The sequence below is a fragment of the Panthera uncia genome (genome assembly GCF_023721935.1).
Source record: "Panthera uncia isolate 11264 chromosome B2 unlocalized genomic scaffold, Puncia_PCG_1.0 HiC_scaffold_24, whole genome shotgun sequence".
NCBI classification, from domain to species: domain Eukaryota; kingdom Metazoa; phylum Chordata; class Mammalia; order Carnivora; family Felidae; genus Panthera; species Panthera uncia.
This window is the reverse complement of record NW_026057580.1, coordinates 2,479,993-2,488,679: the sequence shown is the minus strand read 5'-3', so window position 1 is coordinate 2,488,679 and position 8,687 is coordinate 2,479,993. Positions and strand designations below refer to the sequence as shown.

Below are 8,687 nucleotides of genomic sequence, written 5' to 3'. Positions count from 1 at the left end.
CATGGTCTCGTGGCTTGCGGTTTCAAGCCCTGTGTCAGGCTCTGCACTGACAGTGTGGAGCCAGCTTGGGATTCTCTGTCTCTGGATCTCTCTGCCCCTCCCTCACTTGCTCTCTATCTCTCTCTGAATAAATAAACATTTAAAAAATTTTAAAAAGGTAAAGAAATGGGGAAAGATAAACAGTGCTAATACTAATCAAAAGGAAGCTGGAGTACCTATACCACTATGAAACTAAGTAGATTTCAGAACAAAGACTATTACCACAGATAAAGAATGTATATTATAATCAGTCAAATGAGAGGACATAACATAATTTAGATTCAGGATGTAAGTTGTTGATTATATAATACTATTGTATAGATGCTAAGTTTCCTAATTGATAACTACCCTGCGCTTGTATAAGAGAATTTCCTAATTCTTAGGAAATAATTAATTATGAAGGAGTAAACAGGCACAATGTAATACAACTTACTATCAAATGAGAGAGAGATAAAGCAAATGTAGCAAAATGTTAACCATGAATAGATCTGCTTTAGCATATATAGGAATTCAGGTACTACTATTGCAACTTTTCTATAAAATTTGCAACCAAGACAAAATAAATGTTAAAAAATTGTATACACACCACTCCCATAACAGTCCTTATATAAAATAAATATCTCAATTTCTTTATTCCACAGCACTTCTGAAGTTCTAATATCAAATATCTATTAAATGTCTGTCATGACCTTCCCTCCATAAAAGTACAAGTTCTCAGGGACCTGAATAGTTGCTATTTTGTACTATGAGGTAATCTTGAATTTCTAGAACTATACCTAGCACTTAGTAGATGTAGAATTATTAATATTCTTGAATGAGTGGACAAATGCTACAATTGGATATAACAGACTCTAGAGTCAGATGATCTGTGTCCATATCCTTTTTCTTCATGTTACTGGATACAACATGGGCAAGTTACTAAACTTCTCAGGAACTTAGCTCCTAATGAGTAGTTACCTAAAAGGGGTATAGAGAGTGTGATGTCGGCAAAAATGGTGGAGTATGGAACTCCAGAAGTCTGTTCCTCCACAGAAGCAATGAATAATCTGGCAAAAACTGTGAGAATCAACATTTTGGGGAATCTAATCAATGTCATACAGCAAGCACGGGAATGATTATTCAAGAAACACATATGAGTCTCGATAAAATAAGATATTTTAACCTACCTGGTACCATCTCCCACTCCCCAACTTGGCAGTGACCTGAAGGCAACAGTTGGTATTCCCAGTATATACCTGGAACCAGAGGGAACAGAAGAGACCTTATTCTCAAACAGTTGTGGTTTTTGTTTTGACCTGTCTGGTGACTCCTGGAAGAGCTGTCTCAAACAGCTGACTTTATTTCATCTACCTCAGAATGATCCCAGAGTTGAAGCAGCTACCCAGGGAGAATTTGTCAAAAATACTTAAAGTCAAATGTGTTAGCTGCTGCTTCCTCAGGCAGGGAATAACAGTTGGGGAAAACAATAGTCTAACTCAAAAGCCTGGAAGAGAAACGCTAGGGAATGAGAATAAGGATTTTGGAATGCTGCCACACATTTCTGGGAATCCAGAAAGCCATGCAAATACCCAGGGCTCAGAAAAGACCTGAGAAGGCCCTAAGCTCTTATCTCTGACTTATCTTCAGGCTCTGCACAAGCAGGAAGCAAAGGCTGAGATACAGTTGTAAATTGTCTAGCTGAGTGTTGAATACATGTCCCAACACACATACACACACACATGCACACACGCACCATCCACTAAGACTGGGAGGTTTTGGTTTTTTTTTGTTTTTTTAGTTCCAAGTATTTAAGGAAATTTCTGTGAAATCACTAGCTGACCATAAATCTAACAGAACAGACTTTAGTGGCCACACATGACAAACTGTCATAGGATACAAACTACAAAACTAGCTCAGAAAAGCCATGCAACAAACAAACAACAACAAAGGAAATGCAAATCAAAACCACCGTGCAATACCACTTCACACCTATTAGGATGGCTATAAACTTTTTTTTTAAATGAAAATAGCCAGCATTGATGAGGAGAAACCTGAACTTTCATGCATCGCTGGTAGGAATGTAAAATGGTGTAGCCACTGTGGAAAGCATTTTGGCAATTCCTCAAAAAAAGTGAAATGCGGAATTGCCATATGACCCAGCAATTCCATTCCCAAGCATATATCCAAAACAAACTGAAAACATACATTCAAACAAAAAAACGCGTACACAAATGTTTATAGCAGAGTTAGTCATGAAAATCAAAGAGTGGAAATAACCCAAAAGTCCATCGACGGGAATGGATAAACAAAATAAGGTGTAATCATGCAGGGGAGTATTCTTTAGCCTTAAAAGGAATGAAGTACTAGTACATGCTACAACATGGAGAAACCTTGAAAACACTATACTAGGTAAAAGACAGCCAGACACAAAAGATCATATGTTGTGTGATCCTGTTCACACGAAGTGTCCAGAAGAGGTAAATCCGTCAAAACAGAAAATGGCTTACGTGTTGCTCTAGGCTAAAGCAAAGAATACGGAGTGACCGCTTGGCTTGTATGGGGCTTCTTTTGCGGGGAGTGACAAAATGTTCTGGAATTCAATAGTGGTAATGGTTGCACAACAGTGTGAATGTAATAAAAGCCATTGAATTGTACACTTTAAAATGGTGAACCTTATGTGAATTGTCAGTTTTTTACAAAGGAATCTGGGATGCTCAGGTATGATGATGCATGTTGAACTTTCCAGGAGGGAGTCTTTCAAAATAAGTGCCCAGGAAATATTAACAGACGAGCTCCCCTCCAACCAGCCTCTGCAGGTCTGAGTGAGAACCTGGTTCCCCAGGCCTTGCAGAAGGGGACAGGGGAAGCAGGAGACAATGGCAAAGCTTTCTTCAGGGTTCTGAGGCCCCATGAGCTGGATGAGCCTGGTCAAGCGTTTCTCTCTAGTAGAGGGTCTTTGGTTGGGTGGAAAATGTCAGAAATTGGCGTTAGTAGGGTCTGAATTGCAGTTGTGCCTCTAACTCTTGTGAGACCTCAGGCCAAGTGCCTTCTGGATGGTGCTTTCCTCTGAGCTAAGATAAAAGGGAAGTAAGAACTCAGGAAGCACAGAAATCCTGGGATTCCACGGCCTGGTAAATATAAAGCAGGAGGCCCAGGGGCTCCGTCGCCTTCCACCTTGCCACCACCTGTTCCGAGGGCCAAGGCTCCTAGGCAGCCCCCGCGCTCCGCGGATTCCAGGCCCTCTCCCACCTACACTGGTCCGCAAACTGCCAAACCCGGGACCGTTGGCAGGTGGCGGAGTTTCGGGGGAGCGGGAGCGGGCAGGGGGAGGAGCTTGGCCTCTGATTGGAGGAGGGCTGCGGGGGAGGGGCGGTGGGCGTGGCCAACGGCTGGAGCCCGGCAGTTGGCGGTTAATTTCGGGCCGCCCCTGGTTCAGTTTCTCCTCGACCGCTCTGAGTTGACTTCTTAGCCGACAACCCGGCTTATACGCACCCTCCCTATCCAGGGAAGATCAGAACTGCCTTAAGGATGCAGGAAAAACCCCGAGACCCAGGATGTGGGGAACTGGGCGCCCCCTCCCTTACCTCAGGTTGGTTGCAGAAGTTGCGGCCTTGGCGTCCCCAGGGCCACAGCTCTGTCCTCTCAGGGCGTGGCTCCCGCGCTGCAGGGCTGAGCCCCTCCCCTCGCCTCGGGCTCACCCTGGCAACTCCGCCCCCTTTTCTCCCTCTACCTCTGTGTTTGGTCTCCCGTGACAGGATTCCATTCTCCCTTCCTGAGGAGTCGCCGCCTGCAGGCCATGAAAGAGCGCAGGACTCCGAGGACCCGGACTAGCCTAGCGGAGCCGCCCTGCCCCGCCCGGCCCCGTGCCCCGTGTTCCCCGGCGCCGGGGTGAGTGTCCCGGCCGCCCCTCTCCTCTCGTAGGCTGGCTCCCCCCGGGTTTTGAGGGATGTTCCGTTTCTCACCTCCCTTCCCAGCGTGAGAGGTGGAAGCTTGGGGTCAGGAGACCTCCTCTGCAAGGGCCAGGGGCTCCCATCTAAGCTCGGGATGCGGGGGCGGGGTGGGGGGACCAGGGAACCCTTTGCGAAATTTGCTCTCACCTGAAACGCGACGGAATAGTAACGCCTAAGTCAGAACCTCCACGCGAATGGGAGTGTCTTTTGAAAACAGGTGTGGCACACACTGCTGGTGGTTTTAACTTGGCCGCCTCTCTGTGTATCAAGTTTCCTCTCATTTCCTTTTGCTTTCACAGGACTGGTCACTGCCCACGGTCATCAGTCAAGCATAACCAAGAGTGTGGAGGCTATTTGTGCACGCGGTCATCTTCTAGCCACTAGAAAGTCACCTTCCAGGAGTCCGCATCCCAGCAGGACCTTCCCAGGTTCCTGCCTTCCCAGCCTTCACCCCAGTGTTAGCTATCTGGAAAAGGGTCTGCGAGCAGGACCTGGGGCTCTTGTCTTGGTCCGTGCATTGCCCACACCCGTTTCCCCCTCAAGGTACTGAGTACTCTCCCTTCACTGAGGAGATCTGAGCTTGGTCCAGGCAGCGGGAGAAGACACAGCCCTCAGGGGTTAAGGTTCCTTCAAAGTCAAGGCTCACAGGATTCCTCAGGAGAGAGGGCCGGGCGTGAGCAGGAACCCGGCTGTAGGCGTTTGTAGCAGTGAAAAGGGTGGGTCCCTTGCCCTCCTCAGAGCTCAGCTCAGACCCAAAGGCTCTTCCACTTACCATCAACATGGAAACTTGGCTCTTCACATGAGTATATTCTCCCTCTTTTGTGCATTATCTTGTTCCTCAAACCGCCCTTCCGTGAAGGCCTGTGGGGTCAAGGGGCCTGGCCAGTCACGCAGAGGTGACTGAGCCCCGCAGACCTCAGGTCAGGTAGACAGATTTAATAAAGGCTTCACGACCTTGACTGTCAGGACTGTTGATTGGTGTGCGGGTTCAGGAGATTTGGATGGTCCTTTTTTTTCTTTCCATCCAAACAGGTGCATGGTACTTGTGCCACAGACACGTGGGCAATGAGGGGAGGCTGGGGGTGGGTGGGATTTTGAGGGATATCCCTGGCTCTTCCCCCTTCCCTCTTTGAAGAATGCTCCTCAGTATGTCAGGGAGGGACCTGACACCAGTCGATTTGCTAGACACCCAGCAGGGTTTTCTTTGAGCTTCTACATGGTAATAGGGCAAGAACCAAAGGGACAAATTTATCTGCCAGAATGTCAGGCCATTAGGAAGGATGTGGAAGGGGCTAAATAGTGATTCATATTGAGGTCCTGGGATTTCATTACTGTTTTGAAACTTCATTCTCCTAGTCCTTGATTAAGGATAATGGGATAATTAATAAGAAATTACTGGTGGGAGGGGGTTGTCTTCAGAGTGGGGACCCAAGAGTACAGGTATCCTGTCAGTGGCCTGGGCTGTGTACCTGGCAGGTGGTGGGCAGCTTTGCTGGATCTCACAGTTGGTAGTGAAAGTCGTTGCAGAAAAAACATTCACTTGCTGGGGCTTTGGATGTCACCCAGTGCCCTGCCCCCTCTTCCTGTCTTGTTTTCCCACATGCCACGGAGACAAGAGCTGATCTGGCAAGGGAACAATCCCTAAGACTCCCCACATTGGGGCCCTTTCTCTGTGCTTTTCTACTCCAGTGATAGCCACAGAATATTCTGGGAGTTGTCTTCAGTAAAGACTCGGGGGTCTCCTAAGGAGTGGGAATGGTGATGGTGTAGTCTGTACAAAGCTAGAGCCATAATTAAGCACTGAGTTCATCGGAGCACAGGGAATGAGTTCATGTGTTCTTGTCCTTGGAGGACTTATAAATTAAAAGTATGGAATCATTTGTAATCAGAATAACCACCTGGCAGGGATATTGATGAACAGAGGAGAGCTTACTTGGAGACCTCTGATCTTTCCAGCCCCAAGACTCTGGACCTAATACCCACATAATCATTAGTGTTCTGTAATTTATAACAGTGTTATCATTGATCCATGTCGTTAATCATCATGAATTGGTGATTTCTCAAATGCGCTGGGTTATTTGTGTATCAACATAGAGCTCTGTGATTTACAAACACAGAAATCCTTGGAGGTAGAGAGACGCCATGGCCATTTTACAGATGAGAATACTGAAAAAGACTCCACTCCCTTGGAGAGGTTATGCAGTGCACTTGCCCCATTGGGCCTGCTGGCTTACTCCTCTCTCCAGCCCCCACATTTGAGAAAGCAAGAACAAAAAAGCCAATAGGCCTCAGTTTGTCAGGATGTTTAAGGACTTTGAGGACAGCCTTCTACTTTTCATCACACAGGCACTGGGACAGACACAGAGAAGGCATTAAATATCTGTCCAATAGATTTCTCCATGTCTTCCATTTTTTAATGTCACAGGTCCTCTTTTAACCCTTGTGGCTCGCATCATCCTTCCAGATGATTCACTGAGATTCTAATGTCCTTTGCTGTTGTTAGGTAACTTTGGGGCACCTCCAATGATTGACTGATTACCCAGCTCTTCCCCTAACTAGTTCTATGACCTGCAGCATGTTGTTTATCCTTTCCGAGTCTCAGTTTTCTAGGTGGTAAAATGGGTGATCCAACCTGTGTGTCATGGGTGAGGATTATAAGAAATAGCACATGGATGCTTATTCCTCTGTTTGGCAAGTAGGATGAGTTCCCTTTTCCCTGCTTGCACAGTCCTTTGTGTTCTGTGAAGAGCTTTGCTATCTATGGCGCCTCACAATCAAGAAGGGAGAGTCCTGAGTCTGCCCTTCCCTAGCTACTTCAAGGCCAACTCAGATTCTGTAAAACTTTCTGGAACACTTCTGTTCTTCTGTGCAACAGCTGTCCCCTCAATAAATTTACCCTGGAATAATCTGGAAAGCCAGGGGCTCATCACCCTCAGCCATTCTCCAGTCATTTGGTGTCCATCCCTTCATGAAGACCTGGAAGAGACAAGTGGATTTGATGGTGGGTCTATGCCTTAGAGCCTCTAGTGTTCATGGAGAAGCCAGCCCTTTCCTCCTTCACTAAGCTTTGATGTCCCAATGGGCCTCTCTTCCTAAGGCTTCCAAAGACTTCCTGGGGAAGTCTTTGCCTTCCCACAGGGAAGAAAAAGAGCATCAAACACATACAGCACAAACGCTCAAATCCCGAGAAGGACCTCAGATTCAGGGGGCCCCCTGCTTGCCTCCTGGCTTCACTAGGGAGTGGGCCTACAGGGACAATCCAGGTGGAGGCCCATCCCAGGCCTCTGCTCTGTGCCCTCTTCTAGATGTGGATGGAAGATGAGCTGGACCTATACAGCTTTGTCCTCCCAAGTTTTCCTCTGATTCTGCCCCTCACCTCTTCCTTACTCGTGCTTGCCTGATCCCTCTCACCTCCCCCCCTTCCTTTGCTTAGCCAATAGCGGACCATGGTCTCTGACCCCTATCCTACCCAGGGTGGGACTGGAGGGCTGAGAGATCTTCATGCTCATGGAACATTCCTGGCAGAGCCACCCTTCCCAGACTCATACTGCAACTCTCAAGAGCCCTATATCCTTTTGTATCTCTCCCAGACTTGGTTGTTCTCTTGCTGTGTGGATATTTTGTTTCCTTTCTCTGGGTGCCTTCTCGGCCTTCACTTCTATTTTCTGCAGCAGGTGGGCATCACTGTAATGGCCGAGTGAGTGTGTGTGTGTGTGGGGGGGGGTATAGTGTGATGGGAACACCAGTTCTGGGGTCTGAAGGTTTCATTTGAGAACCCCTTCTGCTCCATAAGCTCTATATGAACTTGGAAAAAAAATCCCAAATAAATAACTTACATCTTCAGGTTGGAAAAGCTGTAAACTGGGGAAAGCAGTGATGCGTAAATCTGAGTTTTGGGGTAAGGGATGGAAGGCATGGGGCGCCTGGGTGGCTCAGTTGGGTAAGCATCCAGCTCTTAATTTTGGCTCAGGTCATGATCTCATGGTTCGTGAGTTAGAGCCCTGAGTAGGGCTCCACGCTGGTACTTCAGAGTCTGCTTGGGATTCTCTCTCTGCTTCTCTCTCTCTCTCAAAATAAATAAATCAACTTAAAAAAAAAAGAAATGGAAGTCATGGTAATCCATCTGAAAGAATTTACTTGAAACAGCGGGATGCTGTACAACCTCTCTAGCCCTGCTGTGGACTGTATATATCTCAAATGTCTCCACTTGGCTTTCTCCCCCACCATTCTGCAGACAAGTCTGGATGTAGGGAAGAAAGCCCAGTTGACCACCCCTGGAATCAGATACTCTTGTCTCAACCCCCTCCATCTTGCTTTCTACCCCAAACCAAAGGCGGAGGGGCTCAGGCAAGAGTATCTTGTTTTCTCATACCTGGCACAGATCCCCATTTTCCATACCTCAGGGGAGATAGAGGGCTCTAGAGCTCAAGAGGAAAAGTCCCAGAAAAGTCCCAAGCTCTGCTTCCCTAATGATACTGGCCAAGGCTGAACTAAACTAACCCTGTTTGCAGAATTCCTCAGAAGGCAGAGTCTCATCAGAACCCTGCAAAAAATGTGAGGATCAAGGAAGAATTAGACTCCTTTACTTGATGGCTGCTGGGGCCCTCCCCACATCCTCCCTCTGCAGTGACCCACAGTCCTCTCCATTTGCCTTCATCATGGAAGCCAGGCTCTTTGCATGGGGGGTCACCCTATCCCCAGCCACGTGTTCTGCTGTAC

At 47.3% G+C, this 8,687-nt stretch overlaps 1 long non-coding RNA gene across 1 annotated transcript; it reads left to right on the top strand.

Annotated features, from left to right (window-relative positions):
- Positions 1–3,410: 3,410 nt before the first annotated feature.
- Positions 3,411–4,927, top strand: LOC125938097 (uncharacterized). The gene is made up of 3 exons (XR_007462612.1): positions 3,411–3,607; positions 3,774–3,906; positions 4,268–4,927. It is a non-coding gene; the product is annotated as an uncharacterized LOC125938097 (long non-coding RNA).
- The last annotated feature ends 3,760 nt before the right edge of the window (positions 4,928–8,687 follow it).